Source organism: Miniopterus natalensis, chromosome 9, assembly GCF_054644295.1.
Source record: "Miniopterus natalensis isolate mMinNat1 chromosome 9, mMinNat1.hap1, whole genome shotgun sequence".
Taxonomy (NCBI): Eukaryota; Metazoa; Chordata; class Mammalia; order Chiroptera; family Miniopteridae; genus Miniopterus; species Miniopterus natalensis.
The window spans coordinates 18,333,179-18,348,429 of NC_142089.1; the positions used below are offsets into that span (position 1 = coordinate 18,333,179).

General features: G+C 44.0%; 1 long non-coding RNA gene across 1 annotated transcript; it reads right to left on the reverse strand.

Moving 5' to 3' along the window:
- Positions 1-6,642: 6,642 nt before the first annotated feature.
- On the reverse strand, positions 6,643-13,201 carry LOC148092380 (uncharacterized). Its single transcript, XR_015715065.1, has 3 exons — positions 13,169-13,201; positions 11,057-11,107; positions 6,643-6,798 (listed from the first exon to the last, which is right to left on the reverse strand). It is a non-coding gene; the product is annotated as an uncharacterized LOC148092380 (long non-coding RNA).
- Positions 13,202-15,251: the final 2,050 nt, after the last annotated feature.

The window sequence follows — 15,251 nt, forward strand, 5'->3', positions numbered from 1 at the left end:
TCCGCTCCCATCCTGGTCCGCGGCCGCCGCGAGCCCGCAGCCGCGCCGCACCCACTTCCCGCCGGAGCCCGGGCGCCCCGGCCTGGGCCGGCCTCCCTTCCCGTCAGCCCCCGGGCGGCCCTGCCCCCCGAGGGCCCCGCGGCCCTGGCGTCCCGGGCCGGTCGGACCGGCTGGGCAGCCCTTCCCGCCCCGCCCGCTGAGTCACGGCGCTGGCCCCCTCCCGCGGCCTCGGTCCCGGCTGGCACCGCCCCCCCCCCTCCCGCACACTCCTGGCCCACCTCCACTCAGTGGTGCCCATTGTACAGATGGAAATGAAGCTCAGAGAGCTAGGGAGCGGGGAGGGGTGGGGCCGTACGCATATTAGCTGCGTTATTGCGGCCGGTGGGCACCGGGACGGAATCCACTCCCTTCTGGACGACGGGGAGAGGCAGTGGGTGGTGGAAGAGCACTGCCTGGGGACCAGGGTCTGCCCTTAACCTGCTGTGCGCCCTCAGCCAAATTGCTTTCTCTCCTGTTCCTGGCCTGAGCTTGACAAACTCTGTCTTGGGGGTCTCTGTTCCCTAGTTGGAAAATCAGGGTAATAATTTCTGCCCCCTAATTTGGTGGTTAGATAAAATAAGAACGTGCTTTGAAAACTCTCTAGAGTATCTTCGCAAAGTGTAGACCTGGGGAGCACATAGTAGGAGTTTTACTAATCCTGGCTATTGGTTACTGAGCCCTTCTAGTGTGCCAGGACGGACTCGTGCCCTCCCTTGTTCTATCCTCAGCATTCAGAGGCGGACTTGCCCGAGAGTGCCCAGCTAGAAGTGGTGGGGATTCCCACCCAGACCTCTGTGCCCATGTTCTTCAGTGTGGGCACCCTTCACGCCACTGGTTAGTGCCCCCTGGAGGGCAGGGGCTGGTTTGATGGTATCTGGGTGCTGAGTTGGAGCCTGGCACACCGGATATCCGCCGAATGTGTGCCTTTCTGCACAACTGTACCCGTGCCTACTGTGTATCACATGTGTTGGGCACCTGGGTTGGCACACACAGAGCCTCTGGAGTATTAATGGAGCACATGAATTCCACAGAAGGGAGTGGAGCCATCTGGAATGGGTCTAGAAGCCCCTGTGACGTAGGCAGACCACCACAGTCAGGCAGACCAGTCTAGTAACCCCTGGGCAGACATGCTTTCCTATCATGTGCTGTCTGAAGGGGACAATGCATGACAGGTGCCGGGTGGGAAGAAAAACTTGTAAGGTAAAAGGCAGGGAGTGGGCCTGCTTTGGGGGCCTCTGAGGAGAGAGAACTGCCCATCTGTTTCTCCTCAGACACAGTTTTCTGACCAGGGCCCAGCTTTAGCAGCCTGAAGTTATTGCTGTTTCTTTTCCTTATTGCCCATTGGTCAAAGTCCATTAGTCTGAGCCAGCAGTGTCCCTTGCCTTTGCCGCACCCCTCTGCACACTGGCCTTAAGTTCCAGTAAGAACCTCAGGCCAGAGCTCTAGTCAGTTGTCCTCCACCAGCTCACTGTGACACGTGGCAGCTCACTGTCATTCCCTGGGCCTCAGTTTCCCCATCTGTCAAATAGGGATAATGATTGCCTTTCCTGCTTCCCAGACTTCTGAGGCATAATCGGCTTGAGGGATATGAGAGCAGGATGAAACCTAGCCAGAGAGCTACAAGTAGTAATTCTCTCTTCCCGGGACATTTAACAACCAGGTGTGGCACTAAATGGAGGGCTGGGTCTTCCCAGGGCTAATCAGTTGGGAGTGGCGGTTCAGGCTTCTGTCCCTGTGCAACCCTTCCTCACCTTAGAAAAGCCCCCCTCTCATTGCAAGAATAGTTCCTCCATGTAAATAAAACAATCACACACAAACCCTACCATATTCTAATTAGGTATATGTATACATGTGCACAAAGCTGCAAGCCAACTGATCATGCTTGTCTGAGAAGAAGAGCAGGCAGGTAAAGGGGACTTTTTTGTGTTTACAATTACAAGTTTACAATGACAAGGTGTGAATGGGGCATTTGTTATTCTTTGTATTTTTTTTCTATCTTTTACATTTCTAAGAAACAAAAGTTCATCATAGAAAACTTGAAGGGCAAACAGTAAAGTATAAAGAAGAAATCTGAACTACCCACAGTCCTCTCTGCCCTTACAGAAAACCACCATTCACATTTGGAAGGTTTTTTATGTGCATTTATCACTTTATCTTTCTTGAGACTCCTGCCACCTGGCTCTCCTCTGCCACCCTTTCTCATCACCTTATGTCTCCTTCCCTGTCACACACCTCTATCCATCAAAGACTTGGGTTTCCAGATTTCCATCAGGCCACCTGCGCTCAGGCCCTGCTTATCCATGTGAACAACCCTCCAATACTCTTCCTTGACCTCCTCAATGACCTTCATCATGATCCCAGCCATGCTCTCTGGCGCCACACCTTGAACAACCCCCTCTGACGCCCCAACTTCAAGCATCCCTAAAGGCATAGCATGCCCACCTCCTGACTCCCACTGCCTCACCCCCTGACTTCACAGAGGCCACTGGCCTGTTCTATTTTCAGTTGTCCAGTTAGCCCCCTGCTGGCCTCTTCACCACCGAGCCTACACCACAAGGCTGACCTGCAGGCCAGTTCAGTTGTTCAGGCAAGAGATGAGAAGTGTAGGGGACTTGGACTTGGACCGGGATAGTGGTTATGGAGGTGGAGAGCAGAGGGGAGATTTGAGATAAGTGATTCTAAAGCACGTTAAAATTTGAAAATTCTATGTAAACCCACTCAGCTCCTTACTTCTCCCAGCCGCTCCTCCAGCCCCACATGGACACTACTCCATCCGCATCTTTCCATTTCTGCTAAGTCCTTCCCATCAGCCCATAGACATGCCAAAGCCTCTTCATCCTACAAAAGCAGACCGTCCCTTGGCTCCCTTTACATTTTTAGCTGCTCCCTTTTCACTCCCTTCCCAGGCCCCTCCACACTTCCAGAGTGGACGACCTTTACAGGCTGTCTCCATCTCCTCAGCTCCCACCTCCTCCTCAGTCCACAGCAACGTGGGTCAGCCCTCCGCCGCCGGAAGAGCCCTTGTCTCGGTTACCAGGACGTCTAACTCCACTGAATCCGATGGAAGCTCCTCTTTCCTGGTTTTTCTCCTACCTCTCTGGTTGTCCCTTCTCAATCTCCTCTGTGGCCTTTTGTCCGCAGCTCAACCTTTAAATGGGCATTTCTTTGCATCCTTTCTGCTTCCTTTATTGTTCCCATGGGCTGGTTCATGCATTGTTGTGGTTTCCCCTTTTATATGATGATTCTCAAATCACTGTCCCCAGACTAGACAGCTCCCCTGAGCCTCAGACTCACGTATCCAATTACCTTATCTCTCCACCTGCGTGTTCCACAGTCACCTCAAGCTCAACATGTACCATTGATGGCTTAATCTTTTTTCCCAAACTGCTTGTCATGTATTTTCTGTCTCGGTGGCTTCATGATGTGCTCAAGCCAAAACCTGGAGCCCATTCTTTACTCTTCCCTCTTTCTACATAAAGTCAATTATCAAGTCCTGCTGATTTACATCATAAATATTTCTATGACAAGTACCTTCCTCTTTGTCCCTGCTGTTATTGCCCTTGTTCCTGCACCATCTCTTGGCCCCCAACTGTTTTTCTACACTACTAAGTAACCTTCCTAAAGTATAATTCAGATCACATTACTCTTCTGCTTCACATCAAAAGTAACAAAAGACATTAAAGAAGGCAAATAAATGGAAAGGTACCCTGGGTTCATGGATTATAAAACTTAATATTGTTAGGATGACAATTCTTCCCAAATTGGTCTACAAATTCAATGCAAACCCTATCAAATTCCAAGGTGCACCTCCCTCCCTTTTTTTTTTTTTTTTAACAGAAATTGACAAGGCGATCCTAAAATTCATAGGAAATGCAAAAGATCCGGAATAGCCAAAGCAACCTTAAAAAGAAACAATCACACTTCCCAATTTCAAAATTTACTACAGGTCTACAGTAATCAAGATAATGCGGTACTGTCATAAGAACAGGCATATAGATCAATGGAACAGAACTGAGAATCCAAAAGTAAAGAAACCAGATATAAACCAGAAATAAAAATACACACATGGTTAACTGATTTTTGACAAGGGTATCGTGATGATTCAAGGGAGAAAAATAGTCTTTTCGACAAATGTAGCTGGAACAACTGGGTATTCACATGCAAAAGAATGAGATTGCACTCCTACCTCATACCATGTACAAAAATTAACTCAAAATGGACAGAAGACCTAAACGTAAGAACTAAAACTATAAAACTCTTAGAAGAGCCTGGCCAGGCGTGGCTCAGAGGTTGAGCATTGACCTAGGATCCAGGAGATTGAGGTTCGATTCCTGGTCAGGGCACATGCCTGGGCTGTGGGCTCGATCCCCAGCAGGAGGCATGCAGGACGCCGCTGATCAATGATTCTCTCATCATTGATGTTTCTATCTCTCTCTTTCCTTCTCCTTTCCTCTCTCTGAAATCAATAAAGATATATATTTAAAAATATATATATTTAAAACTCTTTGAAGAAAACATGGGCATAAATCGCTGTGACCTTGGATTAGGCAATGGTTTCTCAGGTATGACACCAAAAGCACAAGCAACCACAGATAAATTTGACTTCATCCAAATGAAAAATTTTTGTGCTTCAAAGCACTTAGCAAGAACATTAAGAGTAGAGGCCCTGAGTACCTCAAATATAGCTCACCCCTCAATATTCAGCACCTGGAACAGTCACATGATAGGCGTTAACTGATGAATAAAGCATTAAATTGGTGGTTCTCAAAATGTGGTCTGGGAACCTCTGAGGGCCCTCAAGACCTTTTCAGAGGATCTGTGAAGTCAAAACTATTTTCATAATCATACTTAGATGCTATTTTGCTTTTTGGATGGTAGAAAAGCAATGGGGGGTAAAACAGCTGGCCCCTTAGTGCAAAGTAAGGCAGCGGCTCCAGGCTCTGCTTGTAGTCATTGTATTGTCACTGCCAATAAATATGCCAATTTCAGTTAAGAATAACTTGATGAAACAGTAAAAATTATTAACTCTATTAAATTTCTACCCTTGAGTATACTTTTAAATATTTTGACAGAACAGGAAGCATTCTGCTGGGTGCCTAAGTACCATGGTTGTCTCCAGGAAAAGCACTTGTGCCATTGTTTGAGTTGCAAGCTGAACTAGCTGCTTCTTTTCATGAACACCATTTCTACTGATTGAAAGACAGACTAGGGTTATGCAAATGTGGGTTTTTGCAGACATTTTCTCTAAAATGAAAGAAGTGAGCCTGTCAATTCAATGGGGAAAATTGAAAATATTTGCTGCCAATGATAAAATTTGAGCTTTTGAGTGAAAATAGACTTTTGGAAAATTCAACATTTGGAAGATCTGCACAACTCAGGGAACCACTATTTTCCAAGCGAATAATACACAATGTTCCGAAATCATGAATGAATAATGGATTCATTCGAAGTGCGAGACAGACCAATGTATTTTAATTCAATGAAAAGTTGATTGATACGGTTTCAGGTTCCATACTGAAATTAAATTTGACAAAGCTATCATTTGTCAAGTTTTGGTATAGTATCAGAGAGGAATTTCCACAATTATCTGCAAAGGCTTTTAAAATACCCCTCACTTTTCCAATTACATATTTGTGTGAGGCTAAATTTTCATCATATACTTCAACCAAAACAACATATCTCAACAGATTAAACACAGAAGAAGATGGGAATCTAGATGACTTTTATAAAGTCAGACATGAAAGTGATTTGCAAAAAATCTCAAACAATGTCATTCCTCTCACTATTTTGATTTGGAAAATGTAGTTATTTTCCATGAAAAAGGTGTTATTTATGTTAACATTAATGGGCTTATGAATTTAAAATAGATATTAAAAAATTTTAATTTTAATTTCCAATATTGGTGTAAGAGATGCTGCCATGTGTATCCTGACCAACAGACTCTGCATCAGCTTGGATTGCGGGCTACAGGTAGGCTCTCTTAGCAAAGCTGTAGGGCCAGGCTGCTTGATTCAAGTCATAGTTCTACCCGTCTAGCTTCATGACCTTGGGCAAATTATTCTGCGCCGCAGTTCCTCAAGTGTAAACTAGGGAACAACAACAGCACCCACTTCTTTGTGTCATTGTGAATATTAATGAATTAACGTGTGTAAAGACTTGGAGCCTGGCACACAATCAGTGCCTCAGAAACATTAGCTTTTACTATTCCTTATTCTCTCTGTACAATTTATCTCTTTGACTGAATTCTTGGGAAAATAGCCAGCACAACCACCTGACATATTTTTACCAGTTCCCTGGGTTCCCACCTATGTTAAGCACACGATCTGAGCTTCAGGAGACCCTGGCTGTGCAGCCACATCACGGGGAACGCTGACCTCCTGGCCTGGACCGGGAACCCCTCACCCTTCTGTATTGCCTTCAACTCAGCCAGCTGCACGTGTTAGAGACATCACTAGCAACAGCCCATATGACTCAGAACTTCAGTTACACGGGACAGAATCCTAACACTCATGGGCTTTGGGGGGGGGGGGGGCTGTTATTTGTTGGATTTAGGGAAAGTTCAGGAGCTTCAGGCACAGTTAGCCCCCAGCATTAAAACAATGGTGTGTTCAAACGGTGTCTCTTGTCCTCTCTCCACTTCTCAGCTCTGCCCTCCTCTGTCTTGGTTTCAATATCAGGCAGTCTATGTCCACATAGTGGAAGATCCATGCTTTCATCTTCCCAGCTTAGGAACTTTAGGAGAAGGCAGCCTCTACTCCCCTGGAATTCCAGAAAAGCTTGGGATTGCCTTTAATTTTTCTAGCTCTAGCTTTATTCTTTAGTCTTGTGACATCCCAGAGTGATGTCACATGTGGCCTCAGAGGACTGCAACTACACAGCCAGGGAGGGGAGGGACGGATTGGTATTTACAAACCATCTGTTCTCTAGTAGGCATTTTATATCCTCTCATGGTGAAGATTATCCCCTTTTGGGAAGGACACTAAATCTCATGGTCCTCTCTACCTCCTTCTAAGCCTAGAGGGAGGGGCCCCTTCTTGTGTCCACTGCCATCCCCTCTGCTGTGCCCTTGATCCCATTCCTCTATGTTCTTAGAGAAATAGCACCATCAAGTCCCTTCCTTTCTTTTATATTGTCACTCTCCCCTCCTCTACTCCATTTCCCCTGAGCCTCCAAGCAGGCTCAAGTCTCTCCTACTAAAGAAACAAGTCTCCTCCCCTTCCTAGGAGAGTTGACTACTATCTCTACCTCCTCACCTTTCACTCATATCTCAATTAAACGAAATGTTTTCTGTGGTGGAAGTTGCTCCCTCCAAAGTTACCAATTACTTCCCGCGTGACCAATCCAGCCCTCAGCCAGCCTGACCGGTCTCACGTGCCAACTAATCATGCTCTCCTTCCTGAATTCTCACCCCACTTGGCTCCCACTTTCTGTTTATTCCTGGTTCTCCTGCTCCCTTTTCTGGTTGCTCCTTTCCCTGCACACTCACTGCTTAAAGGTTTATGAGAAGAGAAAGCCAATTCTCCTTTCATTCATATCTACAGTTTCAAGTGCCATTTTTTCATTGGTGATTCCTCATCTCCACAGCCCGGGTCTGTCTCCGGGTGTCAGTTTCTGTGCCCCAGCAGAGCCTGAAGAGAGCAGCTGTCTATATATAGAGCAATGGATGAATTTCCTCAAAGGCAAGTGCCTAAGGAATGACAAAGCAGTATCCAGATCTGGAACTATATTCCAAGCCACATACAAAGGCAGATCACAAAGGTCAAGTTAAGCAGCATCTCCAATGCAGGTCAAGAGGAGGGACAGTGACCCTGCCCTTGCTGGATCTTTCTGACAACAACTCAGGCCTCAGAATTCAAGCAAGCAGTGCCAGCAGTCTTCTCTCATTGTCAACTTCCAGGCATGAAGCCCTCCTCCCTCGCATATCTGCATGTGAGACAGCCATGTCAGAGTGGAGGGTGCATGATATCTGGAGTTTCAGGTCTGGGTTTGTGGCCTGCTTCTTTTTTTTCTTTTTTTAAAAAATTTATCTTTATCGTTTAAAGTATTACAGATGTCCCCTTTGTTCCCCATTGACCCCTTCTACCCTGCACTCACCCCCCAGGCCCCAGGCCTTCACCACACTATTGTCTGTGTCCATGGGTTGTGCATATATGCATATAAATTCTTTGGTTAATCTCTCCCCCTCCACCCACCCCTGCCTTTCCTCTGAGATTTGTCAGTCTGTTCCATGCTTCTATGTCACTGAATATATTTTGTTCATTGCTTTATTATGTTCCTTAGATTCCACATATAAGTGAGCTCATGTGATATTTGTCTTCCTCTGCCAGGCTTATTTTACTTAGCATAATATTCTCCAGGTCCATCCATACTGTCTCAAAGGGTAAGGGATCCTTCTTCTTTATAGCTGCATAGTATTCCACGTTATAAATGTCCCACAGCTTTTTCATCCACTCATCTACTGATGGGCACTTGGGCTGTTTCCAGATCTTAGCTATTGTAAATTGTGCTATGAACATAGGGGTGCATATATTCTTTCTGATTGGTGTTTCAGGATTCTTAGGATATATTCCTAGAAGTGGGATCACTGGGTCAAAAGGTAGTTCCATTTTTAATTTTCTGAGGAACCTCCTACTGTTTTCCATAGTGGCTGCACCAGTCTGCATTCCCACCAGCAGTGTACTAGGGTTCTCCTTTCTCCACACCCTCGCCAGCACGTATCATTTGTTGATTTGTTGATGGTAGCCAGTGATACCTCATTGTGGTTTTAATTTGCATCTCTCTGATGATTAGAGGCGTTGAGCAGTTTTTCATATGTCTATTGGCCATCTGGGCCTGCTTCTTTTTTGATCTGGCTGTGATCTCCAAGAAATTGGTGGCCATGTTTGGGTAAGTGCATGAACTTCTTAGATATGCAAGAAAGAGCCATGTTCAGATGACTTTTGGTAATGGGGATTATGGTAGGGGCACAGAGGAAGTGAGGTTATCAGGGGAAGCCACTGAAGCAGCCTCAAGGTCCCTGGAGAACAGGAACAATGATCTAGCAATGCCTGGCAACCTGCCCTGGCTGTGCCCCCAGCACTTACGTCTCCCATACCAGACAGTCTTAACAGGCGGTTGGCCTCCATCACATCTAGGTTGTTCATGGCAGCATTTGGTTTGGGCCCACATTTTGTGTCAAGCAGCTGCAGTGAGGTCGGCAGGGCTGGCCTCACTGGATTTACATGACCTAGATCACAGTGATTTCATGAAGATCAGTTCAGGTCGGCTGGCCTCAGGAGGAGGCTGAGAGAATTGCAGGTACTCAGCTTCATGATTTTTGTGTGTGTGTCTTCCTAGTTGTATCTCAATTTCCTTTCTTCATTTCACAGAAGAAGGAGTTGGACCAGTTGGTCTTCAAAGGTGCTTCCAAATCTGACTTTCCAGGAATTTATTATTATTTTAGTTTGGCTGCATATCAGCTCTAGCAAAAGGACATGTCATATCCTGGCCCAAAGGTGTCAAGTTATGCTATTTCTCAGTCAGAGATCAGTTGTGGGGAACAGAAACCACTCTATTTTAAGCAGAAAAGGGTTTAATACAAGGAATCAGGTGTTTAAAAAAAAGTAGCTGGAAGGGCTGGAGGAGTGACCTTTAGGATGAGCCTCCAAGAATGATACTCAGGACAAGACCACAGAATAGTCACTAACTCTGACGCCATCATGAGTTAGGAGGCCGCTGCTGGAATTCTGGCATTGAGGAACACACCAAGTAAAGAGACAACCAACAGAATGGGAGAAAGTATTTGCAAATCAAATATCTATTAAGGGACTTGTAACCAGAATATATAAAGAAGACTTATAATTCAACAATAAAAAGACAAATAATCTAATTTAAAAATGACCAAAGGATTTGGATATTTCTTCACAGAAGATATACAAATAGCCAAGGAATACATGAAAAGATGCTCAACATCATTAGTCATTAGGGTAATGCAAATCAAAACCACAATGAAACACTGCTTCACGACCACTAGGATGGCTATAATGATAAAGACAGACAATAACAAGTGTTGGCAAAGATGTGGAGAAAGTGGGACCCTTGTGTATTGCTGAAGGGTAAAATGGTATAATCTCTGTAGAAACAGGATGGCGGTTCCTCAAAAAATTAAACATAGAATTTCCATATGATCTAGCAATTGTATTTTGGGGTATAAACACAAAAGAATTGAAAGCAGAGACTTGAACAGATATTTGTATACCAATATTCATAGCTGCATGATTCACAGTAGCCAAAAAGTAGAAATAACCTGAATGTCTCTCAATTAATGAATGGATAAACAAAATGTGGTATATCCATACAATATACAATGGAATATTATTCAGCCATACAACGGAATGAAGTATTGTTACATACTACAATAAGGATGAAACTTAGAAACCTTATGCTAAGTGAAAGAAGTCAGACACAAAAGGCTACATATTGTATGATTCCACTTCTATAAAATGCCCAGAATAGGCAAATTCATAGGGACAGAAATTAGATTTGTGGTTGCCAGGGCTTGTGGGGGGAGGGGGGCGGATTGGGATGGACTGCTAATAGGTCTCTTTGGATGTGATGGAAATGTTGTGGAATTCGATAGTGGTGATAGTTGCACAACTTTGTGAATATGTTTTAAATCTATTGAGTTGTACAATTTAAAATGATGATTTTTATGTGAGTTATATCTCAATTAAAAAAATAGGATGGTTAAAAAATACACACAGCATTGTAGCTGCAGTCTAAGGACCAGAAAGCCACTTCCGCTGCTGTCACCGCTGCTTTTCAACTGCACGAAGCTAGTGATTGGACACTGGAATGGTGCTGGAGATGACCTTGGTCTCACTTTCTCCTCCCAACTCTTATATAAATGGAAGCAATTTATAGACACTAATTTGTATGCAGAGTATTAACTGCAAGGATTCTGGGAAATGCAGTGTTTCACTTTGCAGCCTTGGCAGTATGAGAAAGAGATTAGAATGGATGCTGACAGCCAACTCACCATATCTACGCCAATTCTTCCTTTGGCTTTTTAGGGATCGAAACCCCCTCCCTAAAAGGAGAGATTAAAAATCCTATCAGCCATGTGTCCATCTATTGGCAACATCCATTCTAGTTCAGTCACAATTCTACCTCAACAACCTGTAACCTAAGGACTACATTATCAAGTTACTAACAGTAACACACCTCATAATACTAGAGGAAATGTGGGAGGTGGAGGAGAAACGGGTTGATAGCTATAAAACATACACATAGTACAGCAAGGAAAAAATGAAATGCTAATGTAGTCATCATTTCTCAAGTTCTCATGAGTTATTTATATTCATAACTTTCTTTCTCCACTACCCATTCTAAGTTGCTTTTCTTCCAGCCAGTACCTCAGCTGGATGAGGTTCTTTATATGGTGTGGTGACCCAAATCTTTATTCCTAAAGGAATTGAGCCCTTAGTGGTCTAGCCTTTTAGAACCTTTACTCCTAAATAGGGTAGTACTAGAAGAGCCCCAGAGGGTCCTTTAGGTTCCAGGTTTACCTCTTCCCATTCCCCACTGAGCTATAGCAACCTATTTCCCTTGGGAATCAGGATTAATCACTCCACCTGACAAAATTGATCTCTTTTTGACTATTGGTTTAGTGAATGAAGGAGCCCAAATTGGCCAGAAAACTTCTAGTTGATAGATTCCTTTTGTGCCCTGGTGGGAGTATTTCCTTTGTGGGTGTTGAGGACTGTAAGTCATCTGCAAGCCATTTGACTATTCTGTAAGGGCGGCTGCTCTGGGACGATTCCGTGGGTCTGAGCCTGTTGCCTCCCTGGATGAGAGGCAGTGTTATATGGAACACCACAGGGTGAATAAGGCATTTGGGAGGTTTACAGACAATAATGATGATGATCATGATAATAATAAAGGAAAATGATACTAGCTAATACATACAGCACTTACTAAAAGCAAGGCACTATTATATGTGTTTATTTAATCCTTACAGTCCCAAATGAAGAAACTGAAATAGAGAGGTTAAATAATTTGCCCAAGGTCATAAGATACTTAAATGGTGGAGTTAGAATTCCTACTCAGGCATTCTGGCTCTGGAGTCTATCCCCTTAGCCACTATGCCTCTCAATGTGAACATATAACCAAATTTAGAATAACAGGGGATGGGGGAAATGTCTGGTTTTATAATAATTGGGATTTTTCTCAGTTTAAAATGTCTTTGTGAATATTTTAGGCTTGGCATGCATGGAAACAATCCACATATTGGATGAATGTCTTTCCCAGTGAGGACAAATTGCTGCTTTCTTTATGATGGAAGGGATCTGATATAATCTAACTGCTATTAAGTGCCCAGCTGGTCCCCCTCGAGCATGGAGCAAGGGCTCAGTGGTAAGAAAATAGCTATTGCCAAAAATAGCATGGCTTCACTCCAAAATCATAAGGCCCTATGCTGTGATTCTCTTATGGAAGTTTGCCACGGTGTGTATTCTGTATCCTCATTTGCCAAGGGACTTTGCACACCACTGGATCTGCTAGGTCATAAAACCAAACTGCTGACATTGCAGTCTGTACCTACTGCTGACCATTTTCTTTTCTGGGGCCCATCAAAGCTGGTAGGTAGCCTTATGGGTTACTCGGTGAACAGGTCACTGCAGCATAACCAAATGTGGTACATTACCTCTAAAATCAAAAGCAATTCATCAGCTCGGCTGGTGTAGCTTAGTGGTTGAGCATCAACCCATGAACCAAGAGGTCACTGGTTTGATTCTTGGTCAGGGCACATGCCCGGGTTTTGGGCTCAATCCCCAGTGGAGGGCGTGCAGGAGGCAGCCGATTGCTACTTCTATATCTCTATCCCTCTCCCTTCCTCTCTCTCTCTAAAATAAACAAAAACATATTAAAAAATATTAACAAAAAAAAGCTATCAATCAAATGCTCAGATTTTTTCTTAGTGGTGGGGGGTGTACAGTGCAACAGCTCATTTTTCATTTTCGATTACCTGCTATACTTCAGACTACTCTGGATCCCCAAAAACTTCATGGAGGTGAAAGTGCCCTTAATTTCTATAGGACTGTGGCCTATCCTCTAAAAAAGCACACTTTTTTTACCAAGGGATTTTACATACCTGCTTATTAGGTCCAAAAACATGATGTCCACATGTTGAGTGATGTTCTGCTGGGAAATGTGAGATGATTAAAGTACTTGCAGATGAGATTTCAACAGGGCTGGAGAGCTGATATAACCCAGGTGTACGACAGCAAGATGTACTGTTGACCCTGACAGGTGAAAGTAATCTGCTTTTCATATTTTCTGCTCTTTGGGCTAGAGTGGGGGAAAAGCATATCCCAGGTCAATAGTTGCATGGCTGCAGGTGCCAGGGGCAGGTATTGATTTGCTTTATAAAGTGATATCTGAAATAATAGCTACAAGCCAAGTCCTGTACAGGGCAAATGATTTAAATGTGAACAGATAGGGGTCACCACTCCTGAATTTGTCTTTGATGATGGTGGTAATATCTACCATTCCCTTAGGGATGCGCTGTTGCTTTTGGCTTATGTTTCTGCGGGGGGGAAGAACAGTTCTGGGGACTTTCCTTTGTTCTTCTTACATAGTTTTCATGCTATGTGTCAATGTGAAGGTTCTGCCAGTTGCCAAGTATGTCTGTTACAACTGTTAGCTACAGAAACAGGGAAATAATCACAGGTTGGATACGTGGGATAGACCCAGGCCAAAATTCCTTTTAAATTACTTGACCCTATGTTTTAGTTTGCTAGGTATGCCATAACAAAGCACCACAAATTGGGTGGCTTAAACACTACTTTATTGTCTCACAGTCCTGGAGGTTAGAAGTCCGAGATCAAGGTGTCTGCAGGGTTGGTTCCTTCTGAGAGCTATACAGGAGAATCTGTTCCATGCCTGTCTCCTAGCTTCTGGATGTTTCACTGGCAATCTTTGGCATGCCTTGGCTTCTGCTATATCATCCCAATCTCTGCCTTCATCTTTATGTTGTGTTCTTCCTGTGAGTGTTTCTGTGTCCAAATTTCCCCTTTTTATATGGCACCAATTATATTGATTAGGGGCCCATCCTACTCCAGTATGACCTCATCTTAACATCTGCAACAGCTGTTTCCAAGTAAGGTGACATTCTGAGGTACTGGGGTTAGGATTCCAACATATGAATTTTGGGGGACACAATTCACCCCATAACACCAAGTAAGCTTCTATTCTAACTAGTAGACCACAGAGACATTTTAGGTCCCAGAAAGTACATTAGAAAAATAGGCTGGAATAATAAGTACCTATTTACCATTAGTTTCTTTCCATTGGCCCAAGTAGGACTTGTGACCAGAGATGCCCTTCCTGTTTTAGCCCCTTTGAAAGTTGACTACAATCACCCATCTATCTGGCTTGGAAGATTCTCTCTTCCTGGCCTGAGAGGAACCTTGTCTTCAGAGCTGTTTTGCTAATCTACACAATCTCGTTTCCAGCAACCTCTTCAGCCTAATCTACTACTCTCCTCCTCGGTCTACTTTGTTCCAGCCACACAGGCCTCTATGCTGTGTGTGTCTGTACGTGTTTAAATAGACTAAGGATGCTCTACCAAAGGGCCTTTGTACTTTATTCCCCATGCCTGGTATCCCATGGTTCTCACTCCACTCAGACTCGAATAAAATGTTACTTGTTGAAGAGGCCTATACTATCCATCTGCAACTCTCTTCACTTCCCTTTTCCTTTAGCACATTTACCCTCATCCAGGTTATGTACCTGATCATCTTTCCCCACAATGATGTTAGTTCCACAGGGACAGACTTTTGTTTTCCTTATTAACGCATCCTATACCTGAAACATAGTAGGTATTTCAGAATGAATGAAAGCTCTGCCAAGAGGAACTTAAATGTTCCCCATATTCTAAACTGACCAATTTTTAGGCCCTGGATGGATAGCTCAATTGGTTAGAGCATCATCCCGATATGCCAAGGTTGCGGATTCAATCCCTGGTCAGGGCAACAACAAACCAATGTTTGTCTCTCCCTAAAATCCATAAAAATAAACAAACAAACAAACAAATAAATAAAATAATAAATAAATAAATAAATAAATAAATAAATAAATAAATAAATAAATAAACTGACCAACTTTTTGATGCGTTACTCATGATCTCCAGGTGGTGATGAAGGGCATCTGTTAATGTCTAGGAGATACAAGGG